Consider the following 24,681-nt stretch of genomic DNA (forward strand, 5'->3'; position numbering starts at 1 on the left):
TGTTGTCCCAGGAGCCTCGGGGGTCCAAGGCTCTGTGGTTGAGGCCATAGTGCTTGCAGTCAAGGCAGCCTGCAACCCAAGCTTTGGTCCTGCCTCTGGCTCAGTACGGCACCTCGAGCAGGTGGGCTGCCTCCCATTTTCTCATGTATAAAACTGCCCAGCAACAGGATATATACACACATATTTACGGTTGGGGAAGAATCTTTTTTTAAAGATCTATTTATTCATGAGAGACACAGAGAGAGGCAGAGACAGAGGCAGAGGGAGAAGCAGGCGCCTGCGGGGAACCCGATGCAGGACTCGATCCCAAGACCCCAGGATCACGCTCTGAGCTTAAGGCAGGTGCTCAACTGCTGAGCCACCAGGTGTCCCGTTGGGGAAGAATTTAACACAAGGGAGGCGCTCTGCTACATTGGTGGTGGTCATTATTTTATTTTTCCAGGAGAAGTCACCACTGAATTCTGTGGATTACCCCTGAGGATCACAGCGAGTTTATTCTCTGGGCTACTATACAGGATTTTGCCGAGGCCTCCCTTCCATGGCCGGCCACCGGCTTTGCACACACGTCCAGCAGAGCTGGAGGGGCCGCCGACTCTGCAGGATGCCCGTGGATCTCAGGCTCCTGCAAACACCGGCGTCTAAGGAGTTAGCTGGGAGGCCGCCCCCGTGGGAGCCTGCAAGGTGGGGAGACCGAAAAGCCAGTCCTTCACCCCGCTGTGCTGTGTCTCTCTCTCTGCCTTAGGTGGCTCTCAGAGACTGCATCTGCCTGTGGCACAGGCCCTTGGCAGACAGGAAGCTACGGGCCAGGCCGTAGCTTCCACTGGGTGACCCTGGTCCCGGTGCTTGGGAAACACAGCCTGTGCCCTTTATCGCGCCAGCCCCGGGAGGCTGGGGTGGTAGCTGCTTCCACCGCATGCCCCCACCCCCGACCCCTGCTCAGCACCTCTACCCCTCCTCTAGCTGTCATCAGTCCCCTGCCTTCACTCCCCTCTGTTGAAAACACTCGAGTTTTATGTGGAATTCAAGAAACAAAACAGAGGAGCACAGAAGAAGGTGGGGGGAATGTAACAGGATGAATCAGAGAGGGGGACAGACGGTAGGAGACTCTTAATCATAGGAAGCACACTGAGGGTTGCTGGAGGGGAGGCGGGAGAGGGGATGGGGTAAGTGGGTGATGGGCATCAAGGAGGGCACATGACGGAATGAGCGCTGGGTGTTACAAGCAATAATGAACCTCTGAAACCAATAATTCACTATATGCTAATTAGAATTTAAATAAATTAAAAAAAAAACAGCACTTGACTGGCTGGACCCTAACTCATCCACATTCCTCTCCAACGTGTCTTTATTGCATTCAGAGAGGGCAAGGTCCTAGAGAATTCCTCAGGATTTGACTTTTAATGGATAATGTGCCAAAACATACAGGCTTGATGGTAAGCCCCGGGGTGGGGGGACACGGTGGGAGGGGGGGAATGTTTGGTTAACACTTGCGTGCCCACAGCCCAGAACAGTGCTGACCCATAGCAGGCATACCTATAAATAGGTAAACTAATGATACGAAGGGAGGGCTACGAAGGCAGCCCCTCTTCTGGGGGAGGGGGTTCCATGATCGTGGTTGGGTCCGTTGAGGAAAGTTTCGCTTCTGTCTCAGCTGGTCTTTTATGACTAGAAATAACAATGATGGTGTTCAGAGGGTTAAAGAAACAGATTCCATCCTAGCTTCCAGAAAGGCCAAAGTTGCCCCCTGGACCAAGTCAGATGCAGTCCGGTGAGACGGGTTCCTGGGATTAGTGGAGAGCACTCCAACCTCACCTTACTTGAGCATTCTGCTCTACATTCATTTTCCTCCTTGCTTTGCTCTTTAAGGGGGCGGGTCAGTCAGGGGGGCTGGAGACCATCTTGTTTTATTTAACATATCCCTATATCCTTATAAAATGTCCAAAGTCTCTTCCAGTTGGAGAAAGATCTGAACACATGAATGCAGCAATAACGTAACCCAGAAATAGTGTGGGCTGGGGAAACGGTTGAACCCAATGCACTGGGCCTAGTTGCAAATGGGCCCCTGAGGTTAAGATGCCACTGGCCAAACGTTTCGAGCATTTTTGGGTTCTGAGTGGTCAGGAAGGATGAGGAATCTCTGCCCAAAACTCAGTAGATTCCAAACTATAAAAGCCTTGGGTCAACCATAAAGACATATATATTTGGTGCCTCTGGGAAGGGGGAAGAGGGGGTCCTCAGGCTGCCATCTGGCTTCTCAGCAGCCCCACCCCCCAACCGCACTGAGGCCAACTTAGCCTTAAGGACTCCAGGCTCTACCTCTACCCTGGATCACAATTTATCTGCCCCTGGAACTCCCCAGCAAGACCCTACTCTCACACTGGAAATCTTCTGATAAACTAACTCTGACTACAGTGTGAATAGTCCTGCATGGGCTTAACGTGTCTGCATGTGAATAGGAAAGGTGCCTTAAAATGCAAGCCCTTTGGGAAGGATTCTAGATACCATCAATGGAGCTGTAATATGGGAGATTTCTAGAAGGGAAGCCTTCCCACCGATAATCTATTGACTTACCTCTAAATTGCCCTTCCTGGTTACAGTTCAGCCACAGCAGGACCTGAACAAGCTACATCCTCTTCCTGAGCCCTGGTTTTCCATCTGTTACTTAAGTAGGTTGAATAAAGAGACATCTTAGGTCACTTTAATTCAAAAGTTGGTTCTTTGAATGCAAATTTCTTAGCTAGACATTTATATCTTCCCATTATTTGACCCTAAACTCAACTTTATTATCCATGACTCCCCTTACAGAAACAAGAGGGATCATATTAACAATGCTATTAAATAATCCTATAAAATCACTGGTGTTTTGGTGTTTCTTGAGTACTTACCATGGGCCAGGCATTACTTTAAGCACATTTTCCATTTGACCTCAGACAGCCCTAATGATAAGATTCCCATTTTACAGATGAGGAAACAAGGGCTTAAGTCATGTGCTGGTCCAGCAAGTAAAGGCTGGGGCTAGAGTTCAAACCCAGGCAACCTGTGCCCTAAGACATGACATCATGCTGGGTAGGCTTGTTCCCTGGACAAGATAGGGCCCCCCTCTCCCTACATCAATTCGAAAATTAGGCTCAGAGAGGTTAAGTCACTTGGTCAAGGTCACACAAGCAGTAAATTGAGCCTCTGAAGCACTTCCTTTGGGCTCCACCCTGTTTCCACTGGATCCCAAGACCTTCAGGCTGCCCTCTGGCTTTTCAGCAGCCCTTCCCCATCACGGTGGAGCTGCTTTACAAGTACCTCCCTCCCTCTCTCTCTCTCTCTCTCTCTACACTCCTCCACCCCTGCCCCCCCTCACTGCCTCCTGTTCGGGCTTTTAACTACCTGAACTGCCTCCTATCACTTGGCTGGAAAAGCATCAGAAAATCTGGATAAGAGGGGGACAGAGGGTCTGGGAGACTCAGCAAAGGCAGCTCTTTTCCATGAAAATAAAAATCAAGAAAGCCCAAGTCTTTTAATCTGACCCAGAAAATAAACTTCCTTTCTTCTGGGCTGGGATAGCAGATGCCAAGATCCACCTCAGGCCTTTAAAAAACAAAACCAAACCAAACACTACTAAGCCTTAAACCCCTCTATGATTCCGTTTATAATAAAAACATTGACTTCCCCTCTCCCCTGGTGGGGCGAATTGCTGCGGTTAAAGAATCTGTTTTTGTAGTCAGCTAATTACCCCCTTAAAGGATGGCTGATGATCTAACTTCCCGCCCTCAGCTTGGCCTCAGAGCTCCCCAACTTGGCTCCAGAGGGCTACGGGGCTGAGAATCAGGCCTGAAGAGGTTAGGGAAGAGAGGGACAGAAGCCCTCAGGGCCCCCACCCCCCAGAGCATGGCATAGGCACCCTCAAGGCAGAAAATCTGTCTTCCAACCTGCCTCTGCCACCTCCTGTCTTCGCAAGTGATGCTACTAACTTCCTGAGGCTCAGGCTTCTCATCTGTGAAATGGGGACACCAACGGTACCATGAGAAGTTGAAAGTCCGGGGTCTAGCACAGAGCGAGTGCTCAGTAAACACTAGATTCTTCTCCCTTGCCAGTCCTACTTTCCCTTTCCTTCCTGGACTACCCAACACTGAAGAGCCTGGCTAAGCACCTGCCTTCCCAACTTGCTCTTGCTCAATCATAGCAGCCATAATAACTATAACGAACATTTAATGAGCACCACCAGCCAGATGTATATTGAGTGGTTTAGAGCTGTTACCTTATTTAATTCTAGGAATGATCTTGAGACACATCCTATTCCTACTATTAGGCCCATTTTACAAAGGAAACAACTGAGACTCAGTAAGGCTAACTTACCCACCTAGGAAGGTTAGCTGTTGTAGAATTAAAAGTCAGCACTTTGATTTGAATGCCCATACTGGGGACCTCCCTAGAAGTCAGAAAAATTTATCTCTCCTCCCGTCCTTGGGAGATCGAAGAGAAAATTTAAGGCCCTGGGCCTACTATGGATACCAGACCAGAGGCAGAGGCTCTGTTCTCTACCGAAGTGCAGGTTATAGTAGAAAGAGGTGGTGCCGGGCCCAGCTCAGATATCATTGGATCCTACTGTATATGGGAGGTCCTTCAGTTCTCCACGATGCCCATTTGGAAGAGGAAAGAGGGAAGGGTGGAGAATACCCAACAATTCTTCCTTAAGATGGGAGCTAAGAAGGAAACTGGCAAAAGTCAGCACCGCAGAAGAATATGGCGGTCAGGGAGCCTCCCTCAGGGAAGCTAACATTGTAGGTGACTCCTAAAGGCAGAATGAGAATTAGCTGGGTGAATGTAGTATTCCAGAAGAGGGAACAGCACAGGAAAAACCACCAGCTCACAAAGAACTCCAGGTTTGTGCCTCCACTGTGCTTCCCAGCTCCATCAGCCTCTTGGTCCAGATTTCCAGTCTCAAACACATTGTTTTTCTTCTTAAATGACCCCCTCCTATGGCCCTTTGGGTGTATGCCAGGCTGGGAACTCTCCAGACCTGTGCAATGCTCTGTTCCTACAGCTTCTTGTTTGCCTCTCCCTCTGGCTTCCTGGATTCCTTATCTTCCTCTCTTGTGGTTTACACCCTTGTTATGGTCTGAACTTTGGGTCCCCACAAAATTCATAACTGGAAGCTCTAAAACCCAATGTGACTAGATTGGGGATGGGGCCCATGAGGAACTGATAAAGGACAAATGAGATGGTAAGGGTGGATGCTAATCTGATAGGGCTGGTGCCCTCATAAGACAAGAAAGAGATAGCAAACCTCTCCCCCACCCCCACCCCCATCCCTCCCTCTCTCCCTTTCTGCTGTGTGAGGACACAGTGAGAAGGTGGCCAACTATATGCCACAAAGAGAGCTTCCACCTGAACTCTAGCTGGCTAAACCTTGGTCTAGGACTTCCAGCTTCCAAAACTGTGAGGAAAAAACTTTCTATGGTTTTTAGCCACCTAGTTAGTCTATGATATTTTGTATAGCAACCCATATATGCTCATCTCGATGAAATAAACCTTTCAGTAGCTCTCTGGGAGTTTCAAGGTGGGGGGGTGTAGTTTTGTTTTGTTTTGTTTTTGCTTTTTAACTCTGAAAAATATTTTGGACAAAGAATTTGCTGAGTGTAGAATTTTAGGATGAGAAGACTCTCTTCCTAGGGTTTGATGGCTATTCTCCACTGTCTTCTAACTTCCACTGCTGTTGTTGAGAAGTCTCTGGATCTTCTTAACCCCCAATTCGTGAAGTGTGATTTTTTTTCTCCCTGAAATCTTTTACAACCTTCTCTTTATCTTTGTTCTGAATTGTCACCATAAGAGGACTCAGTGTCAATTGTTTCTCATTCATGGCTCTGGAAAGCCAATGGGTCATTGAATCTGAAAACTTCTGGGCAGTTTTCTTGCATTTTATTTTCCTTTCAAAATGTCTCTGTCTCTACTTACTGTGTGTCTACTTTCTGACCTTCCTGACCATAGAATCAAGATACATGAATTTGGCCTTTTTAAATAGATCTTTTCCCATAATAGCTATCTTTTGGGGTTTTCTTTTCCTAATTTGATCTTCTGATTTTCTCAACATTATCTTCCATCTCTTATTATTACATGTTAGTATTTTTGCCATTATACTTTCAGTTTCCAAGAACTCCTTTTTGTTCTACACCAGCTGATTTTCATAGATATAATATATTCTCTTATCACTCTGGGGATGTTATAGTTTGTTTTTTAATATTCATTCTAGCTCTTGTATTGTCTTTCTTTTTTCTTTTTTTGAGAAGGGTCTGGGTTTTTTCACACTGAAGACTTTTCTCAAATATATAAAGATCCTTGGCCTTCTGTTTATATTTAATAGAGAGGACCTAGAAAGCAAGTGGAAATCTGTGAGTGTGTTGATGACTGGTCAAAGGCCATATTTTGCTTTTGGAGACCCCCAAATGTCAATATTTATTGCTCTTTCCTTGGAGACCTTCGTTCTCCAGAGGGGGAATCTCTCATCTCCTGGGGGGTGGCAGTGAGGAAAAAGGGAGGGGGAGTCAGTACACAAGAAGCTAGAATTCAAGGAACCAAAGACAGGATCAGCCCTTTAACAGTTCAAATAGGATGGTTATTGAGATTCTGTGTACTGGGTAGAGGGAGAGGGGAAGGGGAAAAAGGGACTGGGAAGAGGGAGAAGGGAAAAATGGGTGGGTGAGGAGATGTATGTTATTGGTATCTTGGTTAAAACTCATTCTTGTCTGAAAACCCCAACACTTTCACTTATGCATTCTGTGTGGTGATTTCTATCTCAGATGGCATCTAAGAGGCTGTTAGATTTCTGTTTTATTCTCCCCTTGAAACTTTTTTGAGAGGTATAAATATGGGAAATAAATATAACTCAGTGTCTGACAGTTTTTCCTTTATATGTCCATCTTTTAGAAGGGACAGTTTTCGTATTTAAACCCCATAGTTTATTGCTTTCTGTTTTAGTGTTAAGTCTTTCTATTATACAAGTAGGAGGTATTTGTTACAGATAATCTAGACCAGGACTCAGCAAACATTTTCTGTAAAGAGCCAGCTAGCAAATATTCTAGGTTTTGTGGGCTAGGTTTTGTTGTCCCTACTCAACCCTGCTATTGTAGCTCAAAAGTGGCCATAGACAATACATAAATGAATAGCCCTGGCTGTGTTCCAATAAAACTTCCTTATAAAAACAGATGGTGGTCCAGCCTTGGCTCACAAACCAGTTTGCTGACCCCCCACCTGCAGAATACAGACTAATAAAATGAAGAAAACAAAACTACCAAAGATAATCGACGTTGGTATTTTGATGTGTATCTTTCCAATCTTTTCTCCACGTATATATATTTCATTTTCACAACAGGACTGTCATCTACACACAGTTCTAAACTGTTTTTCTCCCATAATATTTCAAGAATATTTATGCCATGAAAGAGTCTTCAATAACATTACTCTTACTAGCTGGGAAGTATTCCATCACATAGATCGATCACAATTTATGTAACAATCTCCCTATTGCAAGATTTTGTTTTTAATTTCCATCTCTCCTATAAAGAATCAGGGCTAATATTTAGTTGCTGTGCATGAGTCCAGTGACACCAATGCTGTACAGGAGCCATCTGTTCTGATTAGTTTGTGCTCTTGCCATGCCAGCCATTAAATTTTTTTTTTTTAACATCAAGCCTATAAACTATATGGGAGTAAATAACATGAGAAGTAAGTCTTAATACGATTTAATAATTACTTTAGGATAAATTCCTAGAGAAGAACTTGTTGCTTACAAAGTACTCACATTTTTAACATTTTTGACAAGCATTGTGAAATCAACGGCCAGAAAGGCTATGCCAATCTTTAATCCTACCAGCAGAATGTGAGGGGAACTTTTTTTCTACTAAGGATCTTTTTAATAAGTAAATTTCACATGTTATCATAAATTCTTAAATTTGTACAAGATATCTAGGATTAATGTCTATTCTCCCTCTCAGAAACACCATATAGAGTAGATTCTCTTAGCACATTTCAGGCACATAACTTTCAACTTCATCTTTCTCCGACACCTGTGCCACAGACTTTCATCACAAGAAGTACACTTAGAAAAAGGGATCCTGTGGTTAAAGACGTTCAGGAGAAGTGAAGGACTGTCATCCTGTTCTTTGACAGTCCGAGAGCTCTCCAGCCCCTTAAAAGCATTGAGAAGACCTGCATTCCATTTAGAACCATTTACTTCTTCAACCTAGAATTTAGTAAACAAAACTCTCTCTTCAAGTAATAGCGATAAGAATTCAAATGACTTAGTTCTTCAGAACAAGTTTGGGGAATCTGGTCTCAAGTGTGGACAGAAAGCATTATCTTATCGTTGTTCAATACTATGGTGTTCCCGCCCAATAATCCCACCACTAAACAGGATGGTAAACACAACACCACACCACAACGAGGAATTAAAATTATTGGCAAGTTCTAGAAAAACTTTTGGTGAGCACAAGCTAAAAACAAAACAAAACAAACAAAAAAAAAACAACAAAAAAACCCCCACAATAATATTAAGACTACTAATTCTAGATAAAGGGATGATGAGAGGGGCATAAGTGAATTGAAGTTGCTTGCCATATCCTGAGATATGAAGTAGGCAACCCATAGAGCATAAGAGACATAGTTTTACCTTCACAGGTAATAGCAAAGTTGAGGAACTCATTACCCCATCAAGTTCAAGGAACATTTAGGCAAATTAGTGGATGTCAGATTCATAATGGATTATTGGAGGAAAGCTAAAGATTCGGGGAAAGACAGTATTTCTGACCTTTTGGAAACTGACATCATAGAAGGAAATTACCATGTTCTTTCTTGGAGTCTGCCAGTCATCACTTAGTTCTTTTCTTAAAGGTCCCTAAAGGAGGAATTCTTTGCCTCCCTTAATACCCCATCTCATGCTATTCTATCATTAATTGTTGGGAAAGATCATCCTCATGCCTCATCAAAACCCTTCATCTTCTTTCTAGCCAGGAGCTGAAAAATAACAATTTGGGACTCTACTTCTTTTATTTATCAATATAAAGGGAGGAGAGAAGAGTTAAAATGTAGGGAGGGCCCTGAAAACTCACTCTTTCTATTGATTTTCAGTAATCTTCCCAGAGTAACTTAGAATTTGAAAAGTTTTATCAAAATGTGTTTCGCATTCACACATTAAAAAAGGAATAGCTCCCCCAATCACCCTCCTGCTTTCAATGATTCCTGAGTGATGTAAGTTCTATAAAGATGATATTCATTCAAGCTTGTTATGTCCTCTCTCCAGGGGCCTCTTTCATAACAGGGCACCTCTCAAGATCACTAGCAGCAAAATCTCAAAGTTTCTGGGCACTGTGGCCACACAATACATAACTCAGGAGATTCCCCTGTAGGTCAGCATCTCAAGGTCCTCTATGAACTCATTAACTTTCTCAGCCTTGATTGACAAAGAAGACAGAACACCTAGGAAAGACTGTCATTCTATCATGGAGAAGACATCATCTTACATTGCATCCAATCCATTTCATTTTGTGTATACAATCCGTATGCAAATGAGCTAGTGATAGGAAGGAATTTGCCCAAAACTCTGATTATTAAGAAGTGTGGCAAGGGTTAGAACCCTGGGTCCCCTCTTCTGCAGAGAGCTCTCTCCATTTCCTTCTGTTCCTCTCTACACTGTACACTTTTTGCCAACCCTATGGGGGAAGTTGATGGGTCAGAAGGGTCTAGGAAGATTCCTTTGTGAAGATAAAATCCGTCAATTTCTAGTCTTTAGAAACAGTAGAAATCTCATTTGGGGTTTTGAAGCCTTTGTCTTGTGTATGTTTAGAGTTAAACCTTTGGCTGGATGTGAAATGTTCCAGAACACTCTCCCCAACTGCCTAGCAAGACCCTTCCAAATGCCCTCCTTAATTATGCAGAAAGCATCTTTCTTGCTAGGTTGCCAAATAATATTGCAGGAACTAGAGCAAAGCTGGGACTTGTTTTCCTCTCTTCTCTTGACTGTACATCCTTAGTTTGGTTTTAAATTTCTCCATTCTCCATGGCTATTGGCAACACCGGATTAGTAATGCTAAAAAATTTATCTTTACAACCTATTGTCTTAGGTAAGATTGTATCAACAGCTCCAGATGGACCAATCTCTAAGAATAATTTCACTTCCTCTTATCATTGACAGGAATCACATTTACATATTCTACTGGTGGGCGAGATAATGCAGAGATGATTAATGTCCCTCGATGTACAGATACCTGTAGACTGTTTGATCAATGTCTCCCCAAGAAAGTGTCTTTCATTCTGGATGCTCAAAGTCCAAAAACGTGCTGTGATTAATGTAACTAAATGTTTGGGGTCGGCAGAAGCTGCAGGCTCTGTTCCCTGCGTCCCCGTCACACTAAAGAGAGGTCACGGGAGACTGGATTAGTCATGTGGAGAAAAAGTCTGTGGGGCGCATGTGTGCATGGGATTTCAAACATCCCCTTAAAGAAAGAAGCACAATCTTCCCTGGAATAGCTCCTCCAGAGACTCACAGGTCTGATTCTGTGCGTTGTATTAAAGTTAGGATGTATTCTGATTTATTTCACATATTTGTTAACCAGAAATATCTGGCTTCTCCAAGTTATCCCTTAGAGAGGCATTGGAACCAGCTAGAATCATGGAACATAAGGCATGGAAGGGAGTTAGATATTGTGCTTTGTTTTCTTAATCCTTCAGATTTACTTAAACATTTCCTCTGCGATGCCTTTAAAGAGGTACCAGTCAGGGTGGCAGAGTTTGAGCAGGGAGTCCGGGGGCAGCCTGGACTGCATTAGATGTCAGCTCTTCCTCAAGATGGGGGGATGTGGGGCAGGTTCCAAAACCCTCTTGTGCCTCAGTTTACTCATCTGTAATCTGGGGGTAATAACCACAAGTACTCTTAGGGTCGTTGGCAAACTTAAATAAGAAAACATCTTTAAAGTGCTTAGTTCAATGCTTGGCACTTCACAAGAATTTAATAACTTCTAGTTATTGTTGTTGTTATTAATCCTAAAAATAGCTTGTTGAAATGTCTCATACTCATGCATGTCTCATGCACACTTCATGCAAACAATGAGGCTTTCTTCAGGTACTGCCTGGCTACGTTCCTCCTGCAAGGAGATCTATTTTCCATTGGAAAATATTTTTAAGGAAATTATATTCAATTCAAGGACATTTACATAATAATATGCATATCTAAAACCTGACTAAGCCAGGCTGCCCCTAGCTGTGGGAGCTGAAGAGGCCATATTTAGGAATACAAATTACTTCTGGAATATGTTTCTGTGCCCTGGACTGCTCCCAAGGAACACACGTGGGTCACAATTAAATGGCAAAACTGGAAGATGTTAGAGGAATTCAGAAAGAAAATCCAGAACCACATAAGGTGTTCAAATCCAGAAGATGGAGTTTGGAGAGGATGAGCCAGAGGTGAGAGTGGTAGGAATTTCTCAAGGGTGAGGACCATAGGCGCTGGGAAATTCATTAGGACAATTCATCCATTCATTGATTCATCCATTCATTCAAGAAACATTTATCAAATGCCAGGTACAGTTCCAGGTGTTGAGATAATTCAGGAAACAGGTCAGACCCAGTTCCTGCTCTTGCAAGGTTTACATCCCAGCAGAGAGAACAGACAGGGCAAGCAGACAATAAATAAGGCTATGTCTGCCAAGCACAGGGCTGCAAGGAAAATGGAGCCCCACCCTTGTTTCTCCCTCTCTGGGCAATGAAGACGTGCTCCATAGAGAAGCAGCTCCTGTATGACTTTGGGGAAAAGCCATGCCCTCACCAGAGCCCGCTCTTTGGAATGTGAGACCCATAATTCTAAGTCCCCAATGTGAATCCTTGGAAAGATGGCTGCCAGCAGTTACACAATCTGGCCCAGGTTAAGCAGCACCCACTATGTCCACTGCCAGGTCCCCTTCCCTAGCCGCACCCCCAATCCACTATGACTTGCCTTGGACATAGTCTATTCCCAGGCCGACTGTGTCAGTCAGTCAGAATGGGTGCTAGTGGGTAAGCCTTTGGCCTCTACACCAGATGAGATTATGAAAGTCTAAGAAAAGACAAGCTTTCCTTGCTCACTGACACAATCAGAAGATGTGCTGACCCAACCATACAAGTAGGAGGGAGACCACTGTAGGGTGATGTGCATCGTATCCAAGCTTGTCCTGATGGAAGCCACTTTCGTCCCCTTCCACCGCCCATTTTTACCCACCAAAGGGCACAGGGCTCTCTGGAACCCCCAAACCCTGTGGCCCAGCCCCTTCCTCAGTGTCACACAAACACCTTGCTGTGAAGGTTCACCTCCAAGGCTGTGCTGGATGGGCTCAGGAGTTAGACCAACCAGAGTTTAAATCCTGACTCCACCCCTTGCCAGCTAAGTGACCTTAACCTAGCTAAACCTTAATTTTATCACATGGAAAATGGGGGAAATGCAACTAGCAGTATGAGGGCATCAGTGAACTCGTACTTTCAAAGCCTTGCAAATTGTTAGCTCATAACAAGAAGAAAGGAAGAAAAGAAGGAAGGAAAGAAGGAAGAGAGAATGAAAGAGAAAGAAAGAAGAAAGAAAGGAAAGAAGAAAGAAAGAAAGAAAGAAAGAAAGAAAGAAAGAAAGAAAGAAAGAAAGAAAGAAAGAGAAAGAGAGAAAGAGAAAGAGAAAGAGAAAGAGCAAGCTGCAAGAGCGCTTCACTGGGACGAAAATGCCTATTGCCTGCTAAATAATGCAGAGTGTTTGCCCTTTCTCACTGTGAAGGTTTAGAAAAAGGTTTATGTGATTTTGCATTTTTCTCCAACTGGGAGAGAGAGCCAGGAGGTAGAGCAGCAGCAGGGGGATGGGTCTCCAGCAAAAAAAAAAAAAAAAAGAAAAAAATATACACATTCAATAAATGGGAAAATTATTTAAATAAGCAATCCTGAGGAAAAAAATATGGAAGCCAATTTTATTCATAAAACAACTGATTTACAGCATTCTAGCTAAGAGCAGCTTTTAACTCAAGCCTCTGAGATCCTATTTATTATTCAGCAAAATATTCAAGATTAATAAAGGTATCTTTAATACTAATATAGCAGCAAGAGCTAATATATGTAAAATAATTATTATGAAAAGTATTATCAATATTTGGGGGAATAATGTACATGCATAATGAATGAATTTTGCCCCTGGGTTTAGGCTTACATCTTGGCCTGATTTTGCATGGAGAAATTCTGCATTATAATGAAAGGCAAAATGATCACACATTATAACTGCGAGTTTTTTATCACTGCTTAGAAGGATCCTAAAACTGTCACCTAAACAGGAAAAATATATATATATTCCATATAAGCATGCAGATGGTGAGATTTATCATTCTTTGAGTGGTGGAAAACACCCAAACACCCAATTGCTTTCAAAATGACAACTATCAGCCCTGAAGAAGAAAAGAAGAATTTTTTTAATAGCCAAATATCACAAAAATCTACTAAATTTTAGGCAAGGGAAGTGTTGCTTAGGTTTATTATTTTATTTTTAGAAATCCTCAGGTATTACTCAAATGGCATTTATAAATTAAATCGGATGAAGAATTATTTTCGTCTTTATGAGCCACTGAGGATGTTATAAAATTGAATAGAAACTCCTCCCCCACCTCTACCCTCACACCACACTTGCGGGATAAAAAATAAAATTCTATTCAGCAAAACTCTGAGCATGTCTCCTTGCATCAAACCTTGTTGGGGAGGAAGGGCAAGAAAGAAGGAAAAATTAGGGACCATTCCTTTCCTTCTAGAGCACTGAATCATATAATAGAACGGGTATCTCGGCAATGAGCTCTCTAGTCTAGTCCCTTTATTTTACGGATGAGGATGAATGAATGATGAATCCGTGCAAAGCTATGTTTCCTTACTTCTAAAGCAGAGGACTTTCTACCACCCCTCCCGCACCCCATCCACCAAGTTCACCGGGGCAACCGAGGAAGATGCAGTGTCTGCCGATGATGTCAACCGTTGCCACACAGAATCTGCACCTCCTCCACCGAGGAGGGGGTCACACTGAAGTTAGCCTTCACCACACTCAGCGCAGACCCCAATTTTAGCAAGAAATCAACTCACCATTTCTCAGGACCTACTCTACACAAAGCATAATGTGGACTCCACTCAACAGCCGCTATTCTTCTCTAACTGAAATCTCTGTGGCGAAGTCTTCTACCGTAAATGATCCCTCAGGTGGGGCACGCATGTTCAGCATCATCTAAAGAAAACAAAAGTTTCCAAGCATTTGCTAGCTCTGGAATTTATGTGTAAGAACTCATGTTTGAGAGGTTTTATTTTTTATGTTAAATGACGACACCATAAATCTCATGAACCGCGTAAATCAGACTTGACTCCAGCCCCGTGAGTGAGGCCAGGACCGATTTATGACGAGGCACAAGAGAAGAACAGTGTGTTTTATTTGTTTTACCACCTGGCATTTGCACGCAGAGGAGCCTTCGGGGGAGCTGACGTGTACAGGCCAGGGAACAATCCACAGGGCTACGATAAATCCACCTGCAATGAGCAACCCACCTTGGGTTGAGAACTTGGACTTGACTTCAAAGATAGGCTGTGTGGCTGTGTGGTGGAAGATACTTAGTCCCAAGCAGCGACGGCCTTTGGGTTGGAAGTCCACTATGACAACTGCCATATCTTGCCTTCAAACACTGCTACTTATTATGATCAACAGAGAGAGTCCTTTGTGGACTTTTCCCATCTTTATTAATGGGAAATTCAAGATCAATATGAAACATTTTAAGGGACATCGTATGAGTTCTGAAATGAAGATAATTTGCCTTAAAGAGTCCCAAGTCACTAAAGCCGTTTCCCTGAATCCTGTCTCTGGGATAATAGTCATTTATTAAACAAATATTTAATGAACATCTACTAAGGGGTGAGTCCCTCCTCTCATGGAGTTTACTGTCTAGTGGGGGAGACAGAAAATACAAGAGTAGTAGATCAGATGAGAATAACTGCTATAGAGAAAAATAAAGTAGAGTGACGGAGTGATTTATAAGATAGGAGAGTCCGGGAATGCCTCCTAGATAAGTGGCCATTTCATTAGAGGCCTGAAGTCAGAGAAAGAGCCACGCAGATAGCAGAGGTGAGTACAGCCACGCAGGGCGAAGACTGGAGATGGGACAAGGCTGATGTGTTCAAGGAGTACCCAGGGAGATTAGGACGGCCAGAGTGTAATGAGTGAGAAAGAGAGTCATATGATGAGACTGGAGACATCACTGGGGACCAGACCCATAGAAGGACTTGGGCTTTAATTCTGAGTGAGATGGAAATCTTAAGAAAACTTGAGCAAAAAAAAAAAAAAAAAAGAAAAGAAAAGAAAAGAAAACTTGAGCAGAGGAGCAGAACGATGTGAACTGTTTTGAAAGTTGCACTCTCCTTTTGGAGGACAGAGGGTTAGGAAGCAAAGATAGAAGCCAGGAGATCGGTTAACATACTACTGCAATAGTCCAAGCCAGAAGTCATGGGCGCCACTGGCAAATTCCCTTCCTCTATTTTATTTACTTTTTTTCTTTTTTTCTTTTCCTTCCTCTACTTTAATCTCAACTTGCACCTCATGCATATTTCTCACTAACCATTAAACACATTTTAAGGACAAAATCACAGTTGAACGTAGAGTCTGAGAGCTCTGGATAATTTGGCGAGCAGGGGAGCAGGGGGAGAGATGTTTCTGAAAACTAAGTTTTAAGTCCAGAGGACATAAGAAGTCCTTTTCCTTTTGAGACATATCGAAGATACTACAGTTCCATCTGTTAGACAACAGGATGCACCGGAGGATGATACCATTCTTTCTGATGACCCTAAAACCAATTTTTTTGTGCTGTAGGTTCAGCTTCTGGGGAAAGTCTTCCCTACACCCGTCTACCAATGTGTCCAGAAAGCAGTACTAGAGACCTCACCGGACTTAATGAAAGCTCAACTGCACTTCATAGAAAGGAGAGAGAAAAAGAGCATCAGGAGAGAGAGGGAGGGAGGGGGTGGGGGCCGCTCTGCTGTATCCTCTTCCAGCAAATTGGTTTCCAGTCATGTGAGCGGATTGGGAAGAGAACACTTACGAGTGATTACTAACACAGGAAGGTTGCAGGGGGGTGCACCGCGTAGACAGTGAAGAATGGGGCCAAATGGGAGGGAATGGACAAATTAATGATTAAGGAAGATTTTTTTTCTTCTAGGAGTCGTGTCCAGCCTGGCCTCCCAGATTTGAGCAATCTTTCACTGTCAAGAGAGGCTGGGAGATTGATTCAATTAAGATTAGCAGAGTCGGAAAAATGGCATCTGGGTTAGTTTTGGTGAGTGGTGTCCTCTCTCATCTCTTGGTGGTGGTGGTGGCCTGAACACACGCAGGGTCGAGCTCCATCGGGTCCCCGGGAAGGCGACGCAGGCTTCGGAAGTGGGGTTCGCGGACCAGACACTGGGCAGGAGAGGTGGCACTTCCCGGCTCTCTTCCTTGGAGGTCTCTTGCATGTGTCCTCCTTGGGGTTGATTTTCTTATAATTAACCACTCGTTGGAAAGGAAAGCACAGGAGATGGGGAAACTCTGAAATGGGGGCGGGGGGGGAGTCCTTGCTGGAATTTCCACTTGAAGCAAATGAATGTAATTGGTGGTCTCATTAATTCCGAGACGAGGCCCGGGTGCCCTCACCGGTGCTTCCCAGGGGCCGGAGGGCTCCGGAGACGCGAGCGTGTCTGCAACAGAGAGCGGCAGGCAGCGCCCCGTCTGCTGGCCAAGAGCCTCACAAGGCTTGAGGTCCGGGGGAGAAGGGATGGGGGAGGACATCACTGTCGCCTCGTCCCACTGCCACGCCGAGAAACCCAGATGCGCAATGCTCCGGCTTCTGCCCCGTGGATCTCTGCGTGGAGGGGCGGCGGCAGATGCTGACAACGGATGTGCCTTGCAATTCACCGCTGCCGCCTCTAAATTCGTATTCAGACCCTGTTGCTGGATAAGTTTAATGAAAGTGGTACTTTCCACGAGGTCCCTGGTGGCATTAGTTCACATTACAAAATCATTATACATAATTTGACACTATTGTGCACCGTTAGCTTAGAAAAAGAGCTTGTTTTACAGCTCTGGGGACAGAGGTCCCTCCAGATAAGGTTGGGCTTAAGAGAGAGGAGAGAAGTGCCTCCCTCTGGTTAGTAATGAGGACTTTGATGTTTGATGCAGCTACTCCCTTTATGCCCATCAAGACAGATATTTAGTCCAAGGGAAAAAAAAAAAAGAAAATAACTGAGTTAGGCTCCTAAAAGGCAGCGGAGGACCAGGCAGTGAGCTCTACCACTCTTAAAAGCAAATATTTCATCTTGATTTTAAAAGCCTCTCCCAGTGCCACAGACCCCTGCTTGATTTTTGTTGTTGTTGTTGTTGTTTTGAAAGGTCCTAAAAAAAAAAAAAAAAGGTCCTGCTCCTGGTGACTTGGCACAACTTGTCACACACTGTTCCACCCTGTTCCGCACAGCCACGCAGGGCTGGCATCCTCGTGGGCTGTGCAGGAGTGGCCTCACCCATCCTTAGAGATGAAAATGCTTATGCCTGCACGCAGGTAAATGGGTCCGTTCCTGAGTGCCTAAGCCCTGAATACCCCAACCCTTCCCTCAGGACCCCAGATGTCCTCAGGAGCCAGCAACTAAAGGGTTGATATCTGTCACTCCAGGGGACATGTAGGCTGAAATGGATTAATTTATGCCCCTCCCCAAACTCTTATATTAATGTCCTAATTTCTAATGTGACTACATTTGGGATGGGGCCATTAAGGGAGGTAATTAAAGTTAGATGAGATCCTAAGGGTGGGGCTCTAATCCAATAGGGCTAGTGTCCCTATAAGAAGAGGAAGAGGGGCACCTGGGCTGTTCAGTCCCTTAAGCATCTGTCTTCGGCTCAGGTCATGATCCCAGGGTCTTGGGATTGAATCCTGCATCAGGCTTCCTGCTCCGTGGGAGAGTGTGCTTCTCCCTCTCTCTCTGCCCTTCCTCTCTGTTGTCTCTCGTAGGCAAGTTCACTCTCTCTCTCTCTTTCTCAAATAAATAAAATTTAAGAAGAAGACGAGGAGGAGACTGCTCTCTGTGAAACACACACAGAGAAAGGGCCACGTGAGGACACAGTGAGAAGCAAGGAGAGAGGTCTTAGCAGAAATCAGCCCTGCCAGCACCTTGATCTTGGACTCCCAGGCTCCAGAACGATGAGAAGAGACATCTGTACTGAAGCCACCGCACCTGTGCTATGTGTTGTGGCCGCACTAGCTGACTAACACCCAGGGAGTTCTCATGGGTTAGTTCCCATGCCTCATATCCTTCAATAAATCATTTTGTTTTCACCTGTTAGCATCCTTTCCTACAAAAAGAAGTCATGTACCTCCCTCTAGCTACCTTCCAAAAGTACATGGTTCCAAAACAGAATTAGTTCACACCTACATGCCGGTGTGGACTTGGGGTGCCAGGTGTCATCTTGACCCCTGTCCCCTTAGACAGGTTGGCTAATTGGTCAGTCACCCAGGCCCCTGGAGCCCACCTGCTCTGATATCTAGTACCTGTCACTTCCTTCCACCTGCCCAAACCCTCCCTTGGCTCACAGACCAACATGTGTCCCCCTTACTACACTGGCAGCCACCAAAAGTCTGGCCTTCCTGCTCCAGGCTGTCTCTCTCCCACCCAATCGCCTCTCTTCAGAGACATAACTTTTCTAAGACCCCGAGCACTTCACTGGCCCACTTGAAACTCATCCGTGGATCCCTATCCCTCTTGGATAGAACCTGACAGCATGGGGCAGGCCTCGCAGAGTGGAGCTTTCCCCTTCCAGGTGATGCACATGCTTTCCCTTGTGCCTGAAGCAGCTCTCCCAAGCCCCCCCCCGCCCCCCCCCCCCCCACACCACACGGCCAGCTCTCACATGGCCTCCCATGGAGGGCACTGCTTACATGAGTCTGGCAGTTGGTCATTCTGACGCCCTCAAACACTTCCCAAGATGAGGACCTCGGCCCCTCTGGCTCTCCTATGGGCAAGTCCATCTTATGACTGATCTGAAATCGTGCTCCTTCCTATACTCTCCCTGCTGGTCCTCCTTCCCTCCCCCTACCTCCTCCTTGTCCCCCACAACCTTTCCAGCCTCTCAGGTTTCCTTAGCTCCATGAGAGTGGAAATGACATTACCCCTTACTCACTGCTGAATTTCCAGTGCCCATGAGGCCTGCCACCGCAGGGTAGGTGCCAAGTTAATACAGGATTAACTGTATTAATATGTTGAATACAGGATTTATTTAAATATTTAAAATACCCACCATTTGCTTTGACGTGGATGGAACTGGAGGGTATTATGCTGAGTGAAATAAGTCAATCGGAGAAGGACAAACATTATATGGTCTCATTCATTTGGGGAATATAAAAAATAGTGAAAGGGAATAAAGGGGAAAGGAGAAAAAATGAGTGGGAAATATCAGAAAGAGAGACAGAACGTGAGAGACTCCGAACTCTGGGAAAAGAACAAGGGGTGGTAAAAAGGGAGGTGGGCAGGGTGTGGGGGTGACTGGGTGATGGGCACTGAGGGGGGCACTCGATGGGATGAGCACTGGGTATTATGCTATATGTTGGCAAATTGAACTCCAAAAAAAAAATCATTTTTACATAAATAAATAAATAAATAAATAAATAAATAAATAAATAAATAAAATAAATAAAATAAAATAAAATAAAATAAAATAAAATGAATGCTAGGGCTCCAGGAGACCTCAGGGAGTAAGATCGAGTTAAACTTCCTCTTTATTAGGTGAACAAACCAGGGCTCGGCCACGGGAAGAGAATGGCCCAAGGTCACAAGGTGACAGAGTGGCCAGGCCAGGCTAGAATCTGGACGTCTGAAAGGGCTAGGAATACACAGCCAACCATAGGCCATTTGCAGGTGATCTAGGGAGAGAGTCGCTGGGTCCTTTCCCAGAGGCCGTCATTGGGATGGTGCAAACGTCAGCAAACTCCCATACCTGGTCCCACTACCATTTGTTCTCGAGAATACAATTTGAGATTGATGACATTTTAAAGGGTGTCATATTCTGGGCATTCACAACTTGGGCTAGAGTGCAGGAAATCCTGCTTGTCTCACAGAGGATGACAAATGTGCTCTGGGAAATTCCCCGAGGGAAGGAGAGCATCTCGGGGAATCTCCATCACATGGGTAGGTCTGGCCTAAGAGACCAGAGTGAGAAAGGGTGTTTAGGCAATTCCTTCATATTCTAGAAGTTTCTTGGGACACGTGTAATGTGGGAGGAATGTGTGTTTCAGATGGAGGGTGGGAGAGGAAGGTATGGTAGGAGGGACTTCAAGTCACCAGGGAATGGCTTCACCCCCAAATGCCTCTCCCTTCCTTGGAGGCCCCACTCCTTCCAATAAGGGGGAGGAAAGGTTGCTTTCAGGAGATCCAGGTGAACCTCCCACTCCCCAACCAAGAACAATGGAGGGAGAGAGATTCTCAGAGATTCAGGGGCAGGAAGCCACATTCCAAGGGAAATAGGTGGACAAAGAGAATCTAAATAACCACCCAAAGCAGAGGGAGAGAAAGGGACACAGCCTCCCAGGGGCTTCAAACCTGCAAATAAAGAAGAAACAACTCATTCCCCAGGAGAACCATGAAAAGGGAAAGACGACAAACAGACACGTTATTTTCCTCTGTCTCTCTCTCCGTCTCGCCCTCTTCCACCTCCTTTCTCCTCTTGTCTCTTTCTTCTTTCTGAGCCAGATGGCAGAGCCCACAGGGACCCCAGGTAAGTTGTCCGCCTCCTTGTGGGAATGGTTTTAGTCACACAAATAACGATAACGCTAAAGACACCTGGTATTTATGGAGACTTTACGACACACATTCCCGTTCCAGGTGCCTTGCATCGATTCCCTCCTTGAACCTTCCCCACCCTGGACCTGTGGTGCTGGGATTACGCCCCTCTTCCAGGCAAGGGCACAGAGGGCAGAGCAGCTGTCATCCGTCCCAAGTTTCGAGCGAGCCCTGTGCAGGGCTGGCATCCACCAGGGTGTCCTTCCTCCTGTGTCTCCAAGCTCCTGGCACTCACTGGATCTTGGAACTGCAGCCTTGGGGACCCCCAGTCATCTCAATGTGGGTTCATACACCCACGTTCACACTGGCCTTTACAACTTCCAGTACAATCCCTCATCTTCAACCTCAGTAGCTTCCCCTCTGAGGGCTTGAGGACTCCATCTTGCAGACCAAGAGGATTATCTCAAAAGAGCTTCAAGCTGTCCCCCTGCCAGGTGATCTAGTGGATTCCACACTCTTCTTCTAAGCTCCCCTATAGGCAAGGAGAGGAAGCAGGTAGCCCTGATAGACATTGGGGATAGAAGTGGGGAGAGAGGACAGAGTCCAAAGGCATGGAGGGCAAGCTCCAAACATCTATGGAAGCTCCTTTTTAATCTAAAAAGTTCACGAGGGGTTCACATTCTACTGCAGATTATGTCTGTCTCTGAGAAAACAGAAAAAATCATGTTTTTAACTACTTTGCTCGGAATAAAACAGATGATCTAAAAAGTGGCCCACATGCATCTCCCGACTTTATCCCCAGGTGGAGAAGGGCCTAGTCTGAGAGGATCGGAGCCAGCCCAGGCCTCACCTCACCCAACCATGTTCCAGCAGAGGCCCAGAGAGTGACGTGATTTGCCCAAGCTGCCCAACAAGACAGAGTCTAGGCCCCACACCTGCAGAGGCCTAATCCAGAATTCCTGCACCGCCTCTGATGCAGTGATTGAGCGCAGAGGCAGAGGGAGCTGGCAACGCTGGAGAAGAGTCCCCTTGTGGCTGAGGAGCCTCACCTCAGTGGGGTGGCCATCCTGACGGAGGCAATGACACCATCCACAGCACCCTTCTTGGCATTTCTGTTTCTGGATTGTTGATTCTTATAAAATGGGAATGATCATAGTATCAACTCCACGGTTTTGATATAAGAATTCAGTGAGATGCCACCAACGCCTGGCACATAGGAGGGGCCTCAATAAGTCAAACTCTTAAGACTGCCATCATCTTAAAGGAGGACGCTGCTTTTTTCCTGGTTCCCTTCTAAGACCTGCCACACTGGGAAGCTTCCCAAGGAAGCCCTTGTAGAGCTCTGATCACGTTAACCTGCCTCCACGGGGTGGTGTGGGGCTTCTCCAAGTGAACACCTGCAGAGAGCCCAGTCAAGGCCCCGGTACAAGGGAGCGCCTTACAGAGAGTTTCTGGGTATGCCTGTGTGCATATTGACTATTTTATATTAGGTAGTTTCAGATGGACAGCTTTATAATTTAATGTGTGCCTACGTTACAGAGCGATGGCCACCGTGTGTCCAGCTACCACCCATCACCGTATAAGTGACGCCCTTTTACCCACTGGTGCTTAACAGCAATGACCTTTTATATACTTAGAAGTAACCTCTACCTCCTTATATATATATAAAGACTTATCCCCTCCGGGCTTCTTTTCACGAAGCGCTATTTGGGTTGTCTCTCCAAGCGAATCTCTTTAGAGGACGCAGGAATGAGCATTCTGGGAAGATGACGTCAGGAGATCAGTGTTTTCTGGTGTCACAGGGGAGAAACTTCTTAATCCACACGGCGCTGACTTTTCCCCTCCCCGACCGGCTTGAACCCCCTGTCCGCCCAGCGCTGCCCTGGCAGGCTCCCAGAGCCCTCTGGCTCCATTCAAAATCCCCTTTTCAGAGATTTGGCAGTTTTATGGCCTTTAATGACCTCCTATTGTACCCTGATTGCCAATCAGGGCACACGTAATGACCGAGCAGCATCACTTAGCCCTTATTCCGATGACAATGGCCAGAGTGGCCAGCTCGCTGTTTTGACATGAGCGGGGTCACAGGGAAAGTTTTCGGGCGGGTGATTTAAGGAGGCCGGACCAGCCAGCACCCTCGACTCCTCCGTTGCTGGGACTTGGACAAAAGAATGAACTCTGAACTTTTCCTTTGACGGATGGAGGTCATTAAAACCGTGGTGGGGGCCCCTTCAAAGGCAGGTGTAGACCAGGCTGTCCCTCAAAGCGCCTAATAAAGAGAGAACAGGCAATTGTGTGGGACTCAGAGAAGGGGAACTTCTGAGAGATTCACTCAAGTGGTTCAAAGAAATCAATGAGCCGCTCTGGCCGATTGACAGGGGGCAGAAGTGCCGCGACATTCCCTCTACCACCCATTGAATGGGTGGCTGCCCCAATTGTTCCCAAACAGGGGCCACCACAATAAATGCTTGGGGTCCTTTCATGGGTACCCAGGGCTCCCGGGTCTTACGCCAGCAAGAGAATCCACAGAAAGGGACACCACCAACGCCCATTTTAAATTCCATCCATTTTAATAACGTGCCTAGAGATCTCCAAGCAGCTTAAAATACTAAAGGTTTCTTTTAAACATCTGGAAGATAACATCTAATTACTCGATCCTGCTCCAGGTTATTAATATGTAATCGGAGCTAATCCCACCCTACCCAAACAAACAGCAAACAAAAGCACTTCCCCTAGAAGTATCATCTTCACAGAGCACGGAGAGCCCCCAACATAGCTTGCAGATAACACCGCCCCCCAAGCCTCGTTCCCACCACAGCACAACCAGCTGGGACCACATGCTGGCCCTGGAGGGGCAAATCCAGAAATGTTGACCTCCTGGCAGTCGGCAGGACAAGTCAGCTAAATAGATTGACTGCAAATGACTTGAGTCATCCAAGTTCAACCATGAAGGGAAATGAAAGCTCAGGAAATTTCACCTCCCTCCTCTGTTTTTTTCTTTTTTTTTTTCCTTTCGAAAGGTGTTTTTGCTTTTCGCATAAGGGTCAGGAATTTTGATCCCAAAGGTCTGAGCGGGAATATAAATGGATTTGGACAAACTGGAAGCCGGCTCTTGGGGGAGTGGTGTGCTGAATGCATCATTAGGATCACTTGCCCGGCACATTACACACACATGCTCTCAGGATACCGAATTCGGCACCCCTCTCCTGCCAGGGCGATGCTTATTAAGGGTAATGCGATCGGATGAGAAGGCGACACACAGGCAACCACAAAGCCCAGAGGAAGCAGCTGTGGAGACAAATAATGAAGGTCCCGCCTCCCTAAAATGCACCCACGAGGCAGAGCCACATCCTTTTTGCATTGTCCAAGGACAAATCATTGCGGGTTCTTGAGCAGTCGGTGGTGTCAGCAAGACTGAAGGGAAAAGCCAGGGCTCCCCGGTCCCTGGAGGGGCCCCGGAAGCACCTAGCGGATGGAAGTCCACTGGAACCCCAACCTCTCCGTCCCTAACAGTGAAACTGACAGAAAGGAGTGGGGTGAGCCTCATGGAGCTCTAGAAAGAAAAGACAAAGGAGGCCATGAGAAACCATGAGGACTTTCCGTCTCTCCAGATCCCCAAGAAAAATGGTCTGACTCATCCCAGCAGGTCACCGTAGTACAACTCAGGCTTTTCGGCATCTGCGAGCCCGAGCCAGGGCGGAGAGTCCTAGGTGTTGGAGTTAAGGGTGGACAGCATAGACCCAGACCCCGTCTTCACTGGAAGATGGAAATTAAGCAGATCATTTCTCAAATAATAAATATTCTGACAGATGCTCCAAAGGAAAAACACCAGCGCTCTAAGAACCCAAGTGATGGCTGGGATGTCTGGGGGGATGAGGGTAGGAG

The 24,681-nt window shown here is 45.7% G+C and overlaps 1 long non-coding RNA gene across 1 annotated transcript; it reads right to left on the bottom strand.

The window, feature by feature from the left end:
* Positions 1-1,295: 1,295 nt before the first annotated feature.
* Positions 1,296-8,803, bottom strand: LOC112660603 (uncharacterized). Its single transcript, XR_003137097.3, has 3 exons — positions 8,657-8,803; positions 2,572-2,661; positions 1,296-1,665 (listed from the first exon to the last, which is right to left on the bottom strand). It is a non-coding gene; the product is annotated as an uncharacterized LOC112660603 (long non-coding RNA).
* Positions 8,804-24,681: the final 15,878 nt, after the last annotated feature.

This window comes from Canis lupus, chromosome 2, assembly GCF_003254725.2.
Source record: "Canis lupus dingo isolate Sandy chromosome 2, ASM325472v2, whole genome shotgun sequence".
In the NCBI taxonomy this organism is placed as follows: domain Eukaryota; kingdom Metazoa; phylum Chordata; class Mammalia; order Carnivora; family Canidae; genus Canis; species Canis lupus.